Raw genomic sequence first — 21577 nt, 5'->3', positions numbered from 1 at the left:
TCCCTGGGCTCAAATCTGGTCTCAGACGCTTAATAATGACCTAGCGCTGTGGCCTTTTGCCTTGCAAAAAAATCTAAAAAAATTAAAAAAAATTAGAAGAAATGTCCAAGTACACTTTGTATCAGAAAACAGCATGGTCTCCCTTTGTTTCCTCTTCATTATCTTCCATGACAATGAATGTCTATATTTCTATTACTTACTTCCATCAGCCTTTAAATAGCTCCTTTTCCTCCCCCAATTTCCTTTCATTTCTATGGAGCTGGGCTGAATTTGCAACTATATTACCAGCTCTCTTCAACTTGAGGATCTGTTTTCCAGGGAAGGTGATTGCATGCAAAGCTACTGGTAAGAACATTTGTCAACTTTTAAAAGGGGAGGAGGATTGGAATAGAGCCCATAAGGTCAGGAATAAGTCTCTTCAAACCATCATAATTCTTGGATTACAGAGCGTTTTCTATGCTATGAGTTTGCCAGGTGGTGAATGGGGTTTGAAAACTAGACTTTTGATTTTATTGGTGTAGGGAATACCCCATTTGGTCTTGAAAGCTGCCTGAATCACTGAACATTAAATGAGCTGTCCAAGGTCACACACTATGTGTCAGAAGTGAGACTTGAAAAGGGTCTTCCTCACTATGATTTTTTTTCATCCACACTCCAGATTTGTTTTGAGAGGGCCACCATCACTATTATCTCCATTAAAATGGCAGTTGTTAGGCGGCGGCTAGGTGGCACAGCGAATAGAGCACCAGCCCTGGAGTCAGGTGTACCTGAGTTCAAATCCGGCCTCAGACACTTCATAATGACCTAGCCATGTGGCCTTGGGCAAGTCACTTAACCCCATTGCCTTGCAAAAACCTAAAAAAAAAATGGCAGTTGCTTTTGTCCAGGCCAGAAACTCTCAGGATCTTCTCCGTTTTTTGGGGGCAGGGAGTCTACTAAGCCATCTTTTGCCTCAATTCATACCTAGCCTTTAGTCACTGAATAGGTGTTGCCTCAGACAAACAGGCCTGGGAAAGACCTTAGCTCAAAAAGGTCTCCCAGGTCTGATATCCATGGCAAGCATCATCTTGTGAATGTCCTTCCTAACTTTGAAATCAGCTATTCTCAAGTTCCTTCTAGCTCTAAAATTCCAGGCTCATCTGAGTTCTGGAATTCCCTTTTTGGAATGTTTTCAAATAATGTTTGAATCAACAACTGTTTTCTCTCCCCTCCCCCTTCTCCAACTGGGGGAGAGCAAAACAACAACCTTATCATAAATATAACCTGTCAACAACCCACATTGCCCATGTCTAAAATTCATGCCTCATCTGTTGTGGGTGGCTTGCTTCCTCCTTCAGTCCTCTGGAACTGTGGCAGTGGGATTATATCAATTGGGGTTCTGAAGGCTTTCAGATTGTTTTTGTCTTTACCTTATTGTTAATTTTCTGATTAGTTTTTCTGGTTCTCATTTTATTTTCATATGAGTTTTAAAAGCTTCTTGAAAGCTGCCTCCTTCATCATTTCTTAAAGTCTAACTACATTGTATCGTATCAGAATTTCAGAATTTGTCCACGTGATTTTCCAACTCTCTTTGTTTCCAGTTTTGTTTTGCTGACACAAAAAGAGCTACTATAAATATTTTGGTCCATCTGATCTTACATTATATCTTTTAAGGTTCCTCCAATCTCTGATATCCGAAGTTCTAAGATTCCATTCATATAGGTTCTAAGCCCTTCCAACTCTGACATTCCATATTACTTTAAGACTCCTCTAATATCCAACTTTCTATGTTTTTACAGTCTTCCTCACATCCTCCTTTAAGATGAAACTCAAGGGGCAACTAGGTAGTGCAGTAGATAGAACACCAGCCCTGGAGTTCAAATCCAACCTCAGCCAACACAGTTGACCTTCACTGACTGTGTGACACTGGACAAGTCACTTAACCCTGATTGCCTCAGTTAGAAAAAAAGGATGAAATTCAGGCACCATCTTGTCAATGAATGTTTTCCTGGTCTCTCCAAATGTGAGTGCCCTACCTTATACTTAACTACATTGCTTGTGTATGTGTTATAGTGACCTTATATTTATGCTATATGAATTTTCATGCACTGAACATCTTTCTCAGTGGCGTATCAGCTCATGGCAAATAGAGATTTTTCTTCTTTATATAGGGCCATCATCTAGCAGGGCTCTATGACACAAGGGAGGAGCTCCATAAGTGGTGACTGTTAATTAACGTTTTCACATCCCTCCAAACTTTGGGAGTATATTTAAAATTCTGTAAGACTATAAATAAGAGAAGAAAAAGTGGGTCTTGGGCTTTAGACTAGAAAAATAACGTTATTCCCATTTTGCAGATTTTCATATTACAAACTGAGGCAAACAGAGGTTCCCTAACTTGTCCTGGGTCACACAAGATTTCAACTCAGTTAAGCCGAACTCTTCTTTTTCACACCCATTTCAGGTGGATCTTGAGTAAAACTAGGAGTTAGGGTCTCTGGTTACTTTTCTTTTTTCAGAAGAGCCCCTCCAACCCCGGCCCCCACTTCCCAAACCTTCTTCAGCAGCCAATCTCCTGTGTTCAAAACACTAGCTCCTTTTCCAAACAATCGGCATGGGGTTCCCCTGCGTCAATGCTACCCTATCAGTCAAGGCCATAGCCCTTGCTGGGTTTGGACAAAGAGATAAGAAGAGGCCCCAAGAGGACCAGGGTGGGCAGAAGGAAGAAGGGTCACAATGAGGAGGCATTCCAGGAAAAGACCCCAGAGTAAACAAAGTCCTGACCTTTCACCTTGTGGAAAACAAAATACAAACAAGTTCACCTCCTCTGTTTCCTGGCAGGGCTTGGCAAATGACTTCCCTTCTATCACCTGATGGGAGCTCCAAGAATGCTGGATAAAGAGGATGGGGGGAGAAGGAAGATTCCAGGTTGCCTCTGAGCTTAGGAGTCTACAAGAATGGGGGGTGGATCTTGGGAAACAGAAAAAGCAACAAAAATGTCTCCAAATGTACGAGAGAGAGAGCAAATCTACAAAAGAAACCAATAAAACTCCATGCCCCAAGTGTCTGCTTACAAATGGAGAAGGCCTGGGTACAAGTAAGATGAACTGGGAATCCTTTGCAAGGAAGTCTGCTTGACCTGACAGATCTCACTGAGGTTCAGTGAGGTTGGACCCATGTCTAGATTATGATTTTCTGCACAAACAGGACCAGTTAAAGTTAAAATAAATAGATTTGCATATACAGAAATATACATATGCATGCATCTGTCCTTCAATCCATCTATCTATCCTCACCTCCATCCATCCATCCATCCAAAATCATATCCATTCTCATATCCATCTATTCATCTATCCACATGTGTGTATATATTTCATTGACATTTGTTGCTTTTATATTAGATTCCATTTTAAATATCTTCCTTTTCTTTCTCCTCCTTGGAAATCCAACCATGCAACAAAGGAACTGATTTTGGGGGGTGGAAATGGTGGGAAAGAGAAGGCACAGTGAGACCTGTGTCTTAGGATTGATGACTTGGGGTGGAGAGAGGCTAGGTGTAGTCTGATATAGACTTTGCATTGGGGAAAAATTGTGTTTCAAAGAAATGATAGAGAAGTAAGGCCCCATGGACTCAAATTCAATAGGGGGAGTTAGCTCAGGAAATATGGGAAGCTTCTAAGAATGGCATTCTGAAGAAAAATAATTCAGAAGCAAAGCTACAGGAAACCATGGATGCACGCTGACTGACTTTAAGAGATGGAAGCAAGGAGATATAAGAGCTGATCAATCAAACAAGATGGCTTTATTAAGTGCCTAATACAGACATAAGACATATACACACAAAATGTATCCATCCTTAACCTTGAGAAGCTTGCATTCTATTGAGGAGAATCAATAGGCACACACAAGAACAGTCAAGATTTATTAAACACCTACTATATGGTTAGTATAATTCATTAAGAATAATATCGGGGGTGGCTAGGTGGTGCAGTGGATAGAGCAGTGGCCCTGGAGTCAGGAGGACCTGAGTTCAAATCCAGCCTCAGACCCTTCATAATTACCTAGCTGTGGCCTTGGGCAAGTCACTTAACCCCATTGCCTTGCAAAAAAAACCCAAACAAAAACAAAACTCAGAATGCACTGAGTCTGAGGATACAACAAAATTGATTTAAAGTCCCTTATATCGGGGGAAGAAATAAGATGCCCATAGGATAACAGAGGACAGGGGAAGGCAAGGGAAGACCCCTATTTGGCTTCTGTCTTCTTGGCTAAGGAGGAAAATTCTCTGAATTGGAAGCACAAAAGAAAAATGGCAAATAGGGACTTGATCTGGAAGTTAAACAGAGATAAATCCATGAATATGTATGTAGCTGCTTTCAAGGAGTTTGTCTCAGCAAACCCATGATCTTTTACATTTGGGATTCTTGGCCTTTTCTGTGTCATAATCAATTCTAGGGACTCCTTAGTATTATAATTTTAGAGACATCAATGAAAATACATGAGAGGATTGCTAAGGGATCATATTACGTGGATTAATAGAGTAACCAAACTATTAAAAACCCCAACGTGTTTACAGACCTTCCAACTTAAGAACCCCTGGTTCACATGAGCTCCACGTTCAGGAAGGGAAAGAGCTGACTAGAGCTCTATGTTGGTCCATAGTCAAGGATGGCCAAGTCAACACCAAAGAGCTCCAGATGTTGGCCCGATTTCCAAATAAGAGAGTAGAGTCTTCAAGTAATAATGAGGTGAACTTGACTTGACTTCTTTATATAGACTGAACTGGGCACCTCCATGTGGGAGGCCTGGGCGCTGTAGAGTAAGTTTTTCTTGATGCTGATATCACTGCCCCCAAATGGGCCTCGGGCAAAGAAATACAAAGAGGCTGAGAGACTCAAAGTTCTTTGGAAGCCTGCCTCCCACTCCCTCAGCCCAGGTTACTCAGTCCAGAAATTGAAATGCAAAATCATTTTTAAACAACATTTCATAGATTTATCACAATTCGGTAAGGATTCTCACTTCCTGTTCTGATTCTTATGCCCTTTTCCTTCCCAACCTCCACATAACCCAAATACACCGGCAGTATAGAGTTTTTGGGTGTGAGGTAACCAGGGGCTGCCTGGCACTATAAATTAAAAATCATTTATTGCTAACTGTGAGACCCTGGATAAGTCATTTAACCCCAATTACCTTGCCAAAATTTTTTAAAAATATGATATTATAACTCTACCATTTCTAGGGAAGTCTAATGCCCCACCTCATTTTGTAATTATGTTTTTTCCCACTAGTAACTGATTCCCAGAGGCCATTTTATGAGAAAAGTTGTCATACCTTTCCCATCCCCCTAACTCCGGTAGTCACATCTGTCTTCCATTCTGAGGTCCCTCCCAGAGCTCCCATTCTTTGTTTGAAGTCCCTCCCAGTTCTGACATTCCATTCTTTCTTTTTTTATTAAAAATTTTTTTTTATTATCTTTTTTTTTTAAATTTAAGGCAATGGGGTTAAGTGATCTGCCCAGGTCACACAGCTAGACAAACACTAAGTGTCTGAGGTCGGATTTGAACTCAGGTCTTCCTGACTCCAGGCCTGGACTGTATCCACTGTACCACCTAGCTGCCCCAACATTCCCTCTTCTAAGGGCCCTCTCTCTTCTAAGATTTCTTATCCTAAAACAGTGGTCTTCAAAGTGGCTTGATGCTGGATGTGATCAATAATCATAAAGAGGTCATATCTCACTCTCGACTTTTGTCTCCAGGACAACCACCTCTACCTTTAATTCCCAATTCTCCGCTCCCCCCTCTCCCTCTGTTGGGCAAGCTTCTATCTCCCCATTCCCCCTTCTGAGTTCAATGATGGCCCCTTAGGGTGATTATAATTTGAATTAATGGTTACTCATAGCAACTGCAGGTGCCACTGGGAAAATGTGGCTCAAACCCCCTGCCAACCCCGAGCACCTTCTTGAGTCAGAGCCTTGTCTCTGCCTTCCCACCCCCTTTTAGTTAGGGTGGGACAGAATGAATCACTCTGGCAGAGCAAGCTTTGGATGGGTTGAGATGTGGATCAGGATATCATTATCTTCAGCCACAACCCACCACTCTTCCCAGTTTCCCTGTGACTGTTGAGGGAGACTCAACACCATCCTTCTGGTTTCCCCAGGTTGGCAACCTCCGCTTTATCCTTGCTTCTCCACTCTCCCTCCTCCTTCCCCATCCAATCCATCGTCAGGTCTTGTCCATCACAACTCTCTCACCTTGCTCCTCTCCTCTCCCCTGGGCGTGACATCCTTCTCAACTAATTTACCCCCTTGCCTCAAGACTCTCCCCACAACAATCCATCCATCACATGGCTGCCAAAGTGATTTTCCTACAACTCAAGTCTGACCACAAAGTCAACACATTTCAATGAATTCCTATTACTTCTGGGATTAAATATTATTTCATTTTTATCTCATTGTCTTTTCATTTCTATTTGTATGTTTTATTAATATAGGTATTTATATGATATATAAAATTAACTAAGAACGGTTCTAAGGCCCCTCCCAGCCATCTTATTCCCTGTTCTAGGGTCCCTCCCATCTCTGGCGTTAAATGTGCTAAGGCCCCTCCTGCCTCTGCCATCCAGTGGTCTAAGGGCCATTCTATACAGTTTCATTCCATCCCCAGACTTCCTTTTGGGTCATTGGCATCCCAGGTCTTAGGTGAGACCTGAAGAAAGGTCTCTTTCTGGACCCTATGGGGATTTCCCTGCAAACCTGAATTTACAGTCTACAAATTTAAATTCATGGTGTTCCAAGGACTGGGCGCACTTGAGCCTTCAGTCCTACTACAGCCAATTAATCCAGACCCCGTGGGTGCACAGGAAATTCTGGTTGACTGAATAAAGGGCAAGGAGGCCAGAGTTGCTGGTTGAGCAGGGTCTGGTGGTCAGACTGGTTTTTCCAAACTTCTTCCTGAGACTGGAGTTGTTGCATCCTAGAACACCCCAGGCTGGAGCCACCTTTGTGATCCCCTTGTCAAAATTGCAATTTTACAGATGGAGGCCAGAGAGGGGCAAGAATTTGCTCAAATATCTAAAGTGATTTAAGAGCAGGTCTGGGACATGAACCCATAAGACAGGACTCTTCAGCCAGGACTCTGGGAGGTGTGTGTGTGTATGTGTGTGTGTGTGTGCGCGCGCAAAAAGATCCTTGGTGTTGTAGGTGGAGGTACAGGATGTACCTGGAGACCAGGTGTGGGATGCTTTTCTCCATGATAGCTCAGAAGCAACTTCTGCTGAGAGGCCCGTCTCTGACCCTCCCCCCCTTTCCCAGCTTCTCGAGCCTTCTCTTTTGAGGTCACCTTCCAGCTCTCTGTAGGTATCTCAAACAATCTTTTATTTACAACAAATCTAAATAAATAAACAGAAGCCAGCAATATTCACTAGAATGTAAGCTGTCTGAGGATGAGCTTTGAATTAAAAAAAATTAAACATAACAGACAAGTAAGCATCTTCATGTACAAAATGCAACAAAGAAGATAACGACATGAAACACAATCTTTGATGTGCTCAGATCATTTTTCCTTCTAAGCATATGATAAATTCAATATAAAACTTTCACAGCCTTTCTACTTGTTTCTTTCTGACCTTTCTCCTGTGTATTGAAAATGCTTCAGTGGAGGTCTTTTCTCTCTCTCTCTCTCTCTTCCTGTCTCTGTCTCTGGCTCTCTCTCTGTCTCTCTCTCTCTGGAAACCCTATGGCTGATCTTGCTCTCTCTCTCTCCTATCTACCTCCTCCCATTGGGAAAAAAGAGGAAAATCCTTTGTAACAAATATGTATAGTAAAGTCAAACAAATTTTGGCAGTGTCTGGACATGGAGGTCAGAGTTTGCTGCTCCGGTCCATCCCGTCTCGGTCCAGAGGCTTCATCTTTGATCCTCTGGAGTAGGCTTAATCATTGCATTGCCTTGGGTTATAAGATCCTCCAAAGTTATTTGCCTTTATAATGCTGATATATAAATAGTTCTGGTTCTGTTTATTTTCTTCTCCTAGGGCAGCTAGGTTGCACAGTGGATAGAGCACTGACCTTGAAGTCAATAGGATTGGAATTCAAATCCAGCCTCATACTCGCCACTTATTAGCTATGTGACTTTGGGCAAGTCACTTAACCCCGATTGCCTCCCATCCAGGGCCATCTCCAGTCATCCTGATTCTTATCTGGCCACTGGACCCAGATGGTTCTGGAGGAGAAAGTGAGACTAGTGACCTAGCACAGCCCCCCTCTAATTCATGTGCTTGTTATGGCATCATCTCCTTGGAGTCATGGTCTTCTTTGAGAATGAAGGACAAACATCAGAATTTTCTTTTGAATCATTTTATACGAATCCTTCCAGATTCTATGAAATTGTTTTAAAATTTTAAAAATATAATTTTCAGTTATCAAGCATTTTTTCTCCCTTCTCCATTCCTCCACTGACTGGAAAACAAGGAAGAGGGAAAGGAAAGAAGAAAGGAAGAAAAGAAAGAAAAACCGAAGAAGGGAAGGAGGAAGAGTGAGAGGAAAGAAAGAAGTAAGCAACTGAGAATGAAAGGGAGGGATAAAACAAGGGAGGAAAGAAAGAAGGAAGGAAAAATGAAGGAAGAAACTGAGGGAGAGAGGAAGGAAGGAAAGAAAGAGAGGGAAGGAGAAAGAGGAGAAAAGGAGGGAAGGGGGAGGAAAAACTACAAAATGCCATGAGCTTAGACAAGCAAAAGATTTCCATGCTGGTTCTAACCAAAAACACATTTCTTACTCTGTATATTAGTCCATAGTCTCATGCCATGAGAAGATGAACATTTTTCTTTGTCAGTTCTCTGAAGTCATGCTTATCATCATTTAGTTAATCAGAGTTCTTAAGTCTTTCAAAATTGATTGTTTTTTAATATTGATTTTACAAACATCAGAATTTTCTTTTGAATCACTTTATACAAATCCTTCAGATTCTCTGAAATTGTTTTAAAATTTTAAAAATATATTTTTCAATTATCAAACCTTTTTTATAAGTTATTCTGGTTCTTTTCACTTCACTTTTCATCAGTTCATACAAATTTTCCCAGATTTCTAGGAAACCATACCTTTTGTCATTACATATGTGTGTGTATAAAACATATATACATATATATATATATATATATATATATATATATATATATATATATATATATATATATACACACATATACAGATTTATAAACCCCAATGTGTGTTCAGCCACTCCCCTTGTTTTAGTTTCTGTCACCACAAAAAGAGCTGCTATAAATAATTCTGAATAAATAGGACCTTTTCTCTTTCTTTGATCTCTTTGGGGTTCAGGTCTAACACCTGGATCAAAGAGTATGTCCTCACTGTTATTAATTATCAAACAATGCCTGTGTTTCTTCTTTCCTTCCTCCCTCCCTCCCTCAGTTACCCTAAACCTTGGTCATTTTCAATTTTTATTCTCTTTAATGGATACAAGACAGCATCTCAGAATTTCTTTAATTTGTTTTTCTCTCAATATTAGGATTTGGAGCATTTTAAAAAATATGACTATAGACCCCCTGGGTTTATTCTTTTTTAGAATTTTATGTCTATAGCCTTAGATTATTTATCATTTTAGAATGCCTTATTTTCATATATATATATATATATATATATATATATCAGTTCTTTATGGATTTTGGAAATGAGATCTTTTTCAGAGAAACTTGCTGCAAAGATTTTTTCCCTAAGCAAATTATTTCCCTTCTAAATTTAGCTCTATTGTCACTAAACATTGATTAAACACCTATACCTGCCAGACACTATGTTAGGGATACAAAACGAGGCAAAAGGCAGAGTTCTTTCCCTCAAGGGGCTCACTAACCGGGGAGACAATGAGCAAACCATTTCACATACAGGAAAAATAGGAGATATTAGCAGAGGAAAGACTCTGGGATTAAGAGGGTTTGGAAAAAGCAGCCAGAAAATGGGATTTGAAGGAAGTCAGTGAAGCCAGTGGGTGGAGATGAGAGGAAAGAGTCAGAAGGGAGATCTTTTGAGATGTGGGGAGAGCTAGAGAAAATACTTAGAACTAAAAGGAGTATTGAATTTGTACAAAAACATTTTAAATTAATTTTATGTAATCAAAACTCTTTATTTTATGGTCTTCTAATCCCTTGTTGGTCAGGAACCTATTTAGATATGAGAGAGAGAGAGAGAGAGAGAGAGAGAGAGAGAGAGAGAGAGAGAGAGAGAGAGAGAGAGACTACCTTCCTGATTTCTCTCATTTATGATATAACCCTTTTTATTTAGGCCTGGGCTTATTATCCTAAGTATGAACAGTTGGTGGAAACTTAATTTCTTTCATATCTGTCCAATTCTCTTTTCAGTTATTTTCTTTTTTCTTTTTTTTTTTTCAGTTTATTTTAAAAAATCGAATAGGGATTCTTTATCCTAGTAACCCTGGGGTCTTTGTATTTTAGCAAATTCTGGATTACAAGGTATATTTGCATCTGGAAATTGTTCATCTAATCTGTTCCACTGATTGATAGCTACATTTTTGAAACCAATGCCTAATTTGTTAGACAGTTTGAGTCTGGTGGTCAAACTGGGTCCTGTTCTTTTTCCCCTTATTATTCTTGAGATTTTTTTTTTTAGCTTTTTTCAAGGCAATAGGGTTAAGTGGCTTGCCCAAGGCCACCTAGCTAGGTAATTATTAAGTGTCTGAGGCTGGATTTGAACTCAGGTCCTCCTGAGCTGGGTACCACCCAGCCACCCCCTATTCTTGAGATTCTTGATCCTTTGTTTTTCCAGATGAATTTTGTTATTATTCTTCCAATTTTGTAAAGTAATCCTTTGGTGATTGATATAGAACTGTATAAATACACTGATTTAAAGATATTTTTTCTTATATTGACTTAAACTACTCATGAGAAGTTAATATTTTTCTTATTATTTAAGTGTCTTTATTTCTGTAAACAGTGATTTGTAATTGCATTTATTTATTCTATATTTAATCCATCTATCTATTCTATATATTCCATAGTCATGAAATTTCTCTTTATATCTCTCCTTGCTAGGTTTTATTGGGATTATATAAAAGTGCTGATAATTTATGTAGTTTTATTTCATGTCTTGCAATTTTGTTGAAGTTATTCAGTGTTTCAGTTAATTTTTTTGTTGACTCTCTAGGGTTCTCTAGGTAAACCATTGAATCATCTGCAAAAAAGGGGCAATCTTGCTTCTTTTGTTGCTGGTGATAATTTCTTCCTTCTCTTTTTCTTATCTTTTTGTGCATACCCAAACATGAACACACAAAAACAGGCAGAGATGGTTAGAACACTGGACCAGGAGCCAAGACAACGATTCAAATCCTACTTCTTAGATAATTACAGCTGTGTGACTCCAGACAAGTCATTTCTCCTTTGTTTCCCTCAGTTTCTTCATGTGTCAAATAGGAGAGTTGGACTATATGGTCTAAGTGGTATCTTCCAGGTCATTGATGATTCTATGATTTAAGTTTCAGATGTGGTCACAAGGATGCAGTGTCCCACAAACAGAGGTCAGTTAAGAAACATTTATTCAGATTCCTACTATGAGGCTTGCACTGGGAAAATGAAGACAAAAGCAAATAGCCCCTGACCTCTGTGAGCTCACATTTATCAGATGCCACCTACCCCTACACAGCATTCTTCACAAAGTACACAGGAAAGGTTTCAGGAGGCATATGTCCTTGTGATGATACATGTGTCCATTGGCTTCCTGGGGTTGGGTTCCTTTTGCTCAAATAGGTCCTAGATGTCCCTGAAAATGTCTGAGGAAGGATTTGAATCCCAGTCTTGGCTTTAGATCCAGTGTTCTAACCAGTAGGACTCTGTCAAAACCTGTGTTCAGTGGGTCCATATTGTTTTTGAAAAGTAAAGTGGGCAAGGTAAGGCCAGAAGCAGCACCTGGAGCAACTATTAGTCACTGAGAGGTGTTTGTGAAATGCTTGGCTGTCCTATCATTATGCCTCCCCCTCCCTCTTATTATTCTGCCTCCACCTCCCTAGTACCTGGGATATCACACACACACACACACACACACACACACACACACACACACACAAATACATCCTTCCTTCCTCTCTGAATGTCTACGAGTTGGTTTTATGAAAAAGCCAATAAAACAGATAAACCTTTGGTTAATCTGATTTAAAAAAAAGAAAGAAGATAACCAAATTACTAGTATCAAAAACCAAAAAAAAAAAGTGAACTAACCACCAATGAGGAGAAAATTTGGAGCTACTTTGCAGAACTGTATGCCTCAAAATTTGATAACCTGAGGGAAACAGATGAATATTTACAAAAATACAAACTGCCCAGATTAACAGAAGAGGACATAAAATACTTAAATAACTCTTTTTCAGAAAAAGAAATTGAAGAAACCATAAAAAAAAAAAAAACCCATCTCCAGGTCCAGATGGATTTTGCAAGTGAATTCTACCAAACATTTAAGGAACAATTAATTCCTATTCTCCATAGACTATTTTAAAAAATAGGAGAAGGAGTTCTGCCAAATTCTTTTTATGACACTAACGTGGTGCTGGTACTTAAACCAGGAAGAACCAAAACAGACAAAGAAAATTATGTACCAATCTCCCTAATGAATATTGATGCAAAAATCTTAAAGAAAATTTTAACAATGAGACTACAGCAAGTTATTACTAGGATAATACACCATGATCAGGTAAGATTTATACCAGGTAGGGAGGGACATAATTGAACATATCAATAGCAAAACCAACAGAAATCATACGATTATCTCCATAGATGCTGAAAAAGCCTTTCATAAAATGCTGGAAAAGCTTTTGATAAAATGCAATATCATTTCTATTAAAAACGCTAGAAAGTTTAGGAATAAATAGAGTTTTCCTTAAAATAATAAATAGTATCTATCTAAAACCATCAACAAATATTATATTGTAATGGGAATAAACTTGATGCATTGTCCAATAAAATCAAGGGTGAAACAAGAATGCCCATTATCACCATTACTATTCAATATAGTATTAGAAATGCTAGCTGTAGCAATTAGAGAAGAAAAGAAAATTGAAGGAATCAGAGTTGGCAATGAGGAAGCAAAGCTTTCACTATTTGCAGATGATATGATGGTATATAGAGAACCTGTGAAAATCATCTAAAAATCTCCTTGAAACAATTAAGAAATTCAGAAAAGTAGCAGGATATAAACTATTTCCACATAAATCACCAGCATTTCTATATATGAACAACGATGCCCCAAAGCAAGAGATAGAGCTATAACTATATTATACTTGATATATATATATTAATTACTATATCTATATTTAATATAGCTATATTGAAGTAACTATAGACAACATTAAATACTTGGAATCTACCTGACAAGACAAACCCAGAAACTGTATGAACACAATTATAAAGCATTTCTCACTCAAATAAAATTGGATCTAAATAATTGGAAAAATGTCAATTGCTCATGGTTAGGTTGAGCAAATACAATAAAAATGACAATTCTATTCAAATTAAATTACTTATTCAGTGCCATACCAATGAAACTACCAAATAATTATTTGACCAAGCTAGAAAAAATAGTAACAAAATTCATCTGGAGCAACAAAAGGGCAAAAATAGCAAGAGAACTGATGAAAAAAATGTAAAGGAAGGTGGCCTAGCTTTATCAGATCTAAAACTATATTATAAAACATCAGTCATCAAAACTGCCTGGAACTGGCTAAGAAATAGAGTCATGGATCAGTGGATTAGGACAGGTTCAAAAGAAGCTGCAGTAAATGACCTCAGCAATCTGCACCTTGACAAACCCAAAGGCATCAGCCTCTGGGATAAGAACTCACTATCTGACAAAATTGTGGGGAAAACTGCAAAATAGTATGGCAAAAACTAGGCATAGACCCACATTTCAAACCCTATATCAAAATAAGTTCAAAATGGGTACAGGATTCAGACATAAAGGGTGACACCATAGATGAATAGACCAAGAAATAATTTATCTATCAGGTCTAAGGAAAGGGGATAAATTTATGACAAACAAGAATTAGAGCACATTATAAACTGCAAAAGGAATGATTTTGACTACATTCAATTAAAAAGGTTTTTGCAAAAATAAAATCAATGCTGCCAAAATTAGAAGGAAAGCAGAAAGCTGGGAAACAATCTTCATCACTGGGAGTTCTGATAAAGGTCTCATTTCTATGCTTTTTTTTTTTTTTAGGTTTTTGCAAGGCAAATGGGGTTAAGTGGCTTGCCCAAGGCCACACAGCTAGGTAATTATTAAGTGTCTGAGACCAGATTTGAATCCAAGTACTCCTGACTCCAGGGCCTGTGTTTTATCCACTACGCCACCTAGCCACCCCAAAGTCTCATTTCTAAAATAGAGAAATGTATCAAATTTATATGGTTACAAGACATTCCCCAATTGATGAACGTTCAAAGGCTATGATTAGTTTTCAAATGAAGCAAAAGATGACTCTCAAGTGGTGAGTTCGAATAATTGGAAATGTAGAAAAATGTTTTCCAAAAAAATGACACGCCATGGATTGATGCAGAGGATGCTCCCTGCTTGTCCTCTCCACCATGTGGTTTTGTAAGGTCAGGGTGGGGGGAAGAATTTGCTTGTGTGGAGGTCTTCATTTTATTTTGGGGGGTGATGGTGGTGGTAGAAATCATTTTACTTAAGAGGAATCTGTAGAAGAGAGAAATAAATGACTTGTTTCTAATAAGTATCTGAGGTAAGGTTGAAACCCAGGTCTTCCTGACTACTAAGCTAGGCTCTATTCATTATATATTATATAAATTAACTAATATATTAATATGTATATATATTATATTCAATTAGTCAATGAGCAATATTAAGCATCTACTCTGTGCTGGTGCTGAGGAGACAAAGAAAGGCAAAAGACAATCTGCCCTTATGGAGCAGTATAAACCAACAGAAGGGTAAGTATCCAGATGCCCATCACGCATCACAAGCAGATCCTGGTGTCCTGATAGATAATTGTTAAGTACTGGGTTTCCTTACCTTTTCTCAGAACTAAAAGGTCACAGGGACATATTTAGAACCATAGATTTAGAACTGAAAGAGATATTCAAAGCTGTAGAGTCCAACTCTCTCATTTTTCAGATGAGGAAACTGAGTTACATGAATTTTGTAGGATCACACAGCTCAGGTGACAAGTGTTAATTTGACTTCCTGACTTTTCTTCTATTTCATGAAGGCCCTTTTTCTAGTCCAACTCCTTTTCAGAACAGTCTCATCAACATCCTTTTTCTTTTATTAACATCCTGACAAATAGATTTCCAGCCTCTGTGTGAAGTGTCCACCGAAGGGATGTCCACTAGATGGTTCAATGAATATTGCACCGTGCTTGGAGGAGAGAAGACCTGAGTTTGAATCCCACCTCAAATGTGCAGCGTATGGTAAGACTCTTAGCTTTTCTCAGGCTCGGATTTTTTCCGTTGTAAAATGAAGACTTGATCCCTCTCAGCTCTAGATCCATGATCCTTTGATATAAGAAAGCTTCCTGTTTCCCTGGGGTTGAGCTTGGATTGTTTGTTATAATAAATCTAAATTGTTCTCCTGGTGACTTTCGTCTTGTGGGATCAAAGAGAACAAATCCAGTTCCTCTTTCCAAGTACTTAAGCAACTTAATTTGTTCCAGCTTAGAAATATCCTTCCTAAACTATGGTGCTCCAAACTGAATGCAATCCCTCAGCTGTGTCCTACTAAGGCACAAACAGTCGAACCATCATATCTTTCCTTCTAAACATTGACTCTGATAACTCAGCTTAAAATCTTACCAACTTTTCGGCTGCTACAAACACTGCGCTTATGGTCTACTAAGACACCCAGATCTTTGTCATATGAACTCTTGTCTTGACCTCAACCCACCCATCCTGTAAGGGAAAAGTTGATTTTTTTAAAAATCCATACAGGACTGTATATTTATTCCTATTACCTTTTGACTGATTTGATTGAATCCTTGGTTGTAATTGGTTGGAAACTGATCCTGTTGTCCAATGCTCACTATTCCCCTTAGGTTGGTGTTATCTCCAGATATGATCATTATGCCATCTGTGCCTTCATAAAAATGTCTGACAGCAGCTCTAGGCCACAGAGAAATACTAAGAATGTTCTTGTAGGTGTCACCCTCTATTTTGATATCTACTCATTTATGATTATTCTTTTGGGTTTCCCTATTTGATCTGTTCTGAACACACCTTATTATATGGAATCCAAGTGAAGTCATTCCATCTTATCCATAAGGATGACAAAAGAGACTGTCAAATGTGTTGCTGAATTCCAACCATACTACATTTGACTGATTCTCCTGATGAACCAGTCTAGTAACCCTATCAAAAAAGGAAAAAAAAGGTTAGTCGGGCATGGCTTGTTCTGGATGATGTAATGTAGATCTTACTGTTGCCACTTCCCTTTTCTGCAGATACATAGACTATTCCTTTAATTCCTTTAATAATACGTCCTAGAATTTTGCCTGAAATCAATCCCTCATATTTCCTGCTCTTCCAAAGATCAAGGGTCAGGGTTCAGCTATTATGTCTGCAGTCCTGACTCACTAAGCCCTGTGTATCATGCTTCTCTAACTTCTTTATTGGCCAGGACCGTGTCTAGAATAAAAGGGTTTTTTGTGTGTGTTATACAACTTTTGAGCATCCTACACCTATAGCTAGGAGATCCCTCAGAGTCCATTCAAGCCAAATCCCTCCTTTGACAGAGAAGAAAACTGAGGTTCAGAGAATTCATAAATTCAAAGCTCTAGAATTGGAAAGGATCTCAGGGGCTAACAAATCTAATTGATACAGATAAAGAAAGAGGCCTTTGGAGGTTAAATAACTTGTCCAAGGTCACACTGTCAATATGTGAAAAAGGTTGGATTTGAATCCAGGTTCTCTGACTCCAGAGTCAAGTCTCTTTCTCCAGTACCAGGAATGAAATGATCAGAGATTGAGGTAAGTCAAATGGAGAGGTCCCAACAGCCATTCAGATCTGTCGGTCCCTAGCAGTGTTCCATGATATCTCGACCTGTTTCTCTGCCCTCATCTATTCCTTCCCTCTGGCTCAGTGGTCCTCTACTCACCACTCTAGCACTCACCAATGACTTTTTCAATCAATCTTCCTTTCCATTTGTTCTACTGGGCAGCACCTCTCCTCACATTTCCTCATTGGAGTATATCTCCTAAGATAGAATGCGATTCCCTCTTATCTCATCTGTTACTTTTGAATAAGGTACACACCTATATTGTGCCAAGTCTCCTTGATAGTGGAGAGGGTAATGTTCACATTATATCAAGAGTTGGACTCCCATAAAGCTCCTCTGACAAATTCTCACAGTACCACCAGAAGTGGGTCTTATTTAACTCACTGGCAAAACTGAGGCAAGGGTTGGAAAGAGTGATTTAATCCTTTCTAGCAAAAATAGAACTGGACCTCAATTCAGGGCTACCTTGACCCTTAGGAAACCTCACCAGAGGGTGGATCCCAAAAAGATTGAGCTCCCTCAGCTTCCAGATGGGGCCCCCTCATTAGAGTCATTACAAAACACTGAGACCTTAATTACTCACCTTAAAGAGGGTAATCAGGGCTGGGCCCTGATCCAGGGTCTTTTATATGTTTGGCTCAAAGCTCTGGACCAACATTCATCAGTCCTCCTGCCCTTCCTGGGTGGAGGGCCTGGCTTGGTGCTACAAGTTTATAGGAAAACTGAGGGGGCAGAGGGGATGAGTCAGGAGCAGGTGAGGCAGAGCATCTGCCCCGAGAGCCCTAGGCCTGGACAGGGCTTGGAATCAAGTCATCTCACCCTTGGGAGTCTCAGTGTCTCTGTCCATAAAATGGGGTAATAATCTCATCCATTTCACAAGGTGGTTGTGAAGATTCGAGGAGATAAAGCTTCAAGGGCTCTAGTCAAAGTGAGCGGTGGTTGTTAGTTATCCACATGGGAGTGGAGAAGGATCCGGGCAGGGGGGGAGGTTTGTTACACAAGGTCAGGGAAAGGAACTTGATTAGCTGTTGACTCATGTGGTCCCCAGTAATCCTTGAGGTGGGTGCTGTTTATTACTCCATTTTACAGATGGGGAAACTGAGGCTGGGAGAGATTGAGGGATGTGTCCCCGGTCACACAGCCAGCCAGGGTCCTTCCTGAGATCTTCCTCTCATGGGTAAGTAGCCGGCCTCTTTCCCCAAGTGGTCCCAGCTCCACTCCTTAGGCCAGGTCCCTGGCCAGGGAAAGGGAGGAATGAGCACTGAACAATTCACTTTGGCCCAGATCAATTAAGGAAAATGGAGGCTAGAGACAAGTGGCTTCCCCACCTCTGGCATCTTTTAATTAACTCCTGGGAGAACCGGTTAGAGCAGAGAGGAGTTTGTCTGGGGATTCCTACCAGGGGCCCTGTGGGGTCTGGGGACCCAGATGGGGAAGATAATAAATCAGTTCTATCTTTATGGACACCAACCTCTGATTTCTTTTGTTATTTAATGTAGTTTATGTTGTATTTTGAAAACACAATCTTGGGCAGGGCCTCTCGGGCTTCACCTCTGTAAAAAAAAGGGGGAGAATTCCTGATCTGGCCCAAGGGTCTCACTTTAAAGATGGGGAAACCGAGGCTTAGAGAATATAAGGAACTTGGCCTAGGGAGCACTGGTGGTAACTGCCAGAGCTGGATTTGAACTCATGTCCTCTGATTTCAAAGTCAAGACTTTTTCCCCTTGCAATATTAGCTTGGTCTGATAAAGAAACTGAGGTTTAGGGGAGGCTAGGTGGCACAGTGGATAGAGCACGGGCCCTGGAGTCAGGAGGACCTGAGTTCAAATTTGAATCAGACACTTAATAATTACCTAGCTGTGTGGCCTTGGGCAAGCCACTTAACCCCACTGACTTGCAAAAACCTAAAAAAAAAAAGAAACTGAGGTTTACAAATCTTTCTGTGTCACACTTTTTACCTTAGTTGATCCTCACAAGCATTCTGGGAGGTAGGGGCTATTGTTATTAGCCTCATGTTACAGTTGAGGAAACTGAGGCAGATGGTGTAACACTGCTAGTTGGATTTGAACTCAGGTCTACTGCTTTCACACAGCACAGAGATGCGAGACCTTGGGGATCCCTCAGCTGGGTTATCTTTTGCCTTTTTGTATTCCGGAGCTTAGCAGTGTCTGGTGTACAGTAGGCACTTCATAAATGCTTACTGACTCCACCAGAAGAACAAATGCAGTTGACCCTGCTTGAGGAAGGAACTGGAGGTGAAGGCTGTAAGGGACCCACAGTCTCCCACGAAGGAGTTTAGATTGGAGTCCAGACTGTGAGCCTGAGCTGAGTGCAGCTCATCCACCCCCACCCCCCCAGGACTCAGCTTCCTTTTCTATAAAATGGGGTGGGACTTGAACTTGTTATATAAGTGCCCTCAAGGACCCTCCCAGTTGTGACACCCTGTTCTCAGACCCCACCCAGCCCTGACATCCCTTGTTCTCAGACCCCTCCCTTGCTCTTTGCCTTCTTCCCTCCCTTCTTGCCCATCTCAGCTCTGGGCCTCCCCCAGGAGCCAGGGCACTGGATTGGATGTCAGAGAACTCAGGGCCAAAGGTTGGCTTGGTCATTTAATCCTTGTATGACCTTGAATGTATCATTTCCTCTTTCTAAGCCTCAGTTTCCTTTTTTCTTTTAAGGTTTTTTTTTCCCCCAAGGCAATGGGGTTAAGTGACTTGCCCAGGCCACACAGCTAGGTCATTATGAAGTGTCTGAGGTCAGATTTGAACTCATGTACTCCTGACTCCAGGGCCGGTGCTCTATCCACTGCGCCACCTAGCCGCCCTGGTTTCCTCTTTTGTTAAAGGAGGTGACTGACCCTGATGATCTGAAGTCCCCTCTGACTCTCTGCCCTCACCTGGACAATTAGCAGCTTAGACTCTGACAAAGCCCTGAGCAATCCCAGAGGAGAGCTACCAGCACAAAGAAGGGACTGCAAATGAGAGCTAGCGCAACCCCTAAGGAAGATGACAGCTTCCTTCAAGTCCTCAAAGAGCAGGTCAAACCACGATCAGCCTGGCTCTCACCTGGCCCCCAGAACAGAACCAGGCTCACGGATCATACCCCCAGGGGAATGGGCCGCCATGAGTTCACCATCCCTGCAGTGGAGGCCAGGTGGACGTTGCAGAGTGGATGCAAAGTCAGGGAGGGAGAGGCACGGTCACTGCCCCGAGTTTCTGCAATGTCTCATGACCTCGGACACCCGTCTTCAGGTCAACTCTCATCCCACAGTGATCACCAAGTCCTGCCAGTCCTCCCAGAGACAGTGAGCTCTTCTCTCCAATTCCCAGTCCGCTAGCTAAGACACCTGAATCCTTACCAGCCTCTCAAGGAGCTTCTCCACTTCCAATCTGCCATCACTTACCTGGCCTTGAACCTTCTAGGACTCCCTATTGCCAGTCAACTATGATCTGGCATCCTCAGCTTAGCATTCAGGGTTTCCATATTTGGTTCCAGCCTGTCTACCCGGTGCCCTTCCTTACTGCCCCCACTCCTGGGAGGTCAGAAAGATGAGTTCAAATCTACTGTCGGATACTCTTGTCATCTGTTTCCTCAGCTGTAAAATGGGAATGACAGCACCTACCTCCCAGGGTCGGGTGGCATCGAGGGAGATATTTGTAAAGGACTTTGCCATATGATTATTATCGATTATTTTTTCTCATTTTTCAATTGTTTGAGTCTCCGTGACTCCCTCTGGGGTCTTTTCGACAAAGATACTGGAATGGTTTGCCATTTCCTTCTCCAGTTCATTTTACAGATGAGGAAACTGAGGCAAACTGGGTGAATTAACTTGACCGGGGTCATACTTAGCAAATATCTAAGCCTGGATTTGAACTCACAAGGATGTCTTCCTGATCCCAAGCCCAGGACTCTCCTGCAGCACCTTTAGTTGCCTTTATAAACTAGAGGCAACTAAATATAATATATAATTATACAGTATTGATATAGTCTATATAAATAATAATTAACATGGTCTCCATTCATCGGATTCCTTTAGTCTCTGTGTCCCCATAGAGCAGCTGGTGCTGAATGTTCGTTGAGTCGAGGCGGGGCTCCTCCAACCCTCTCCCATCCCCACAGAGCAGGAGCTGGGTTCCAATGCTAGCTATCCCTGTCTCCCTGTCCGGCCCAGCCCTCTCGGCTTGGTTCTCAGATATAAATGAAGGGTTTGGGTCCCTCTGAGCTCTGTCCATGGTCCCTCACCCAAGAGCCCGGGACTTTCAGACCAGCTTCCATCCCATCTCGGACACCCGTCCAGTCCAAAGCAGCCTCCCCACCCTGATGAATGGATTCTGTGTGCAACAATTCTCCATGCGTCGGCTCATGCGGTCTCCTCCTGTCTGGATTGAAGCCTCACTGTAGGCAGCTCTGGGGGGAGTCAGTCTTCTAGCTAACTCTCCCAATGTCACCCAAATGTTAGTTGCTCCTTTGGGAGGGAAACCAGAGCTAGGTGCTGGACAGGTGGGCATCTCTGGAGTCTAATGGACACTGCTGCCCAGCCCAGCGGATGGGCTCAGTTTTGGCTGAACAGCCGTGCTCTGACTTGG

At 41.1% G+C, this 21577-nt stretch overlaps 1 long non-coding RNA gene across 1 annotated transcript; it reads left to right on the top strand.

The window, feature by feature from the left end:
- The first annotated feature begins 257 nt into the window (after nt 1-257).
- On the top strand, nt 258-21081 carry LOC141515380 (uncharacterized). The gene is made up of 4 exons (XR_012476316.1): nt 258-345; nt 15288-15411; nt 18081-18168; nt 19837-21081. It is a non-coding gene; the product is annotated as an uncharacterized LOC141515380 (long non-coding RNA).
- Nucleotides 21082-21577: the final 496 nt, after the last annotated feature.

Source organism: Macrotis lagotis, chromosome 2 (assembly GCF_037893015.1).
Source record: "Macrotis lagotis isolate mMagLag1 chromosome 2, bilby.v1.9.chrom.fasta, whole genome shotgun sequence".
NCBI lineage: Eukaryota > Metazoa > Chordata > Mammalia > Peramelemorphia > Peramelidae > Macrotis > Macrotis lagotis.
Note: the sequence above shows the minus strand (reverse complement) of the source record. Positions and strands in the feature narration are given on the sequence as shown.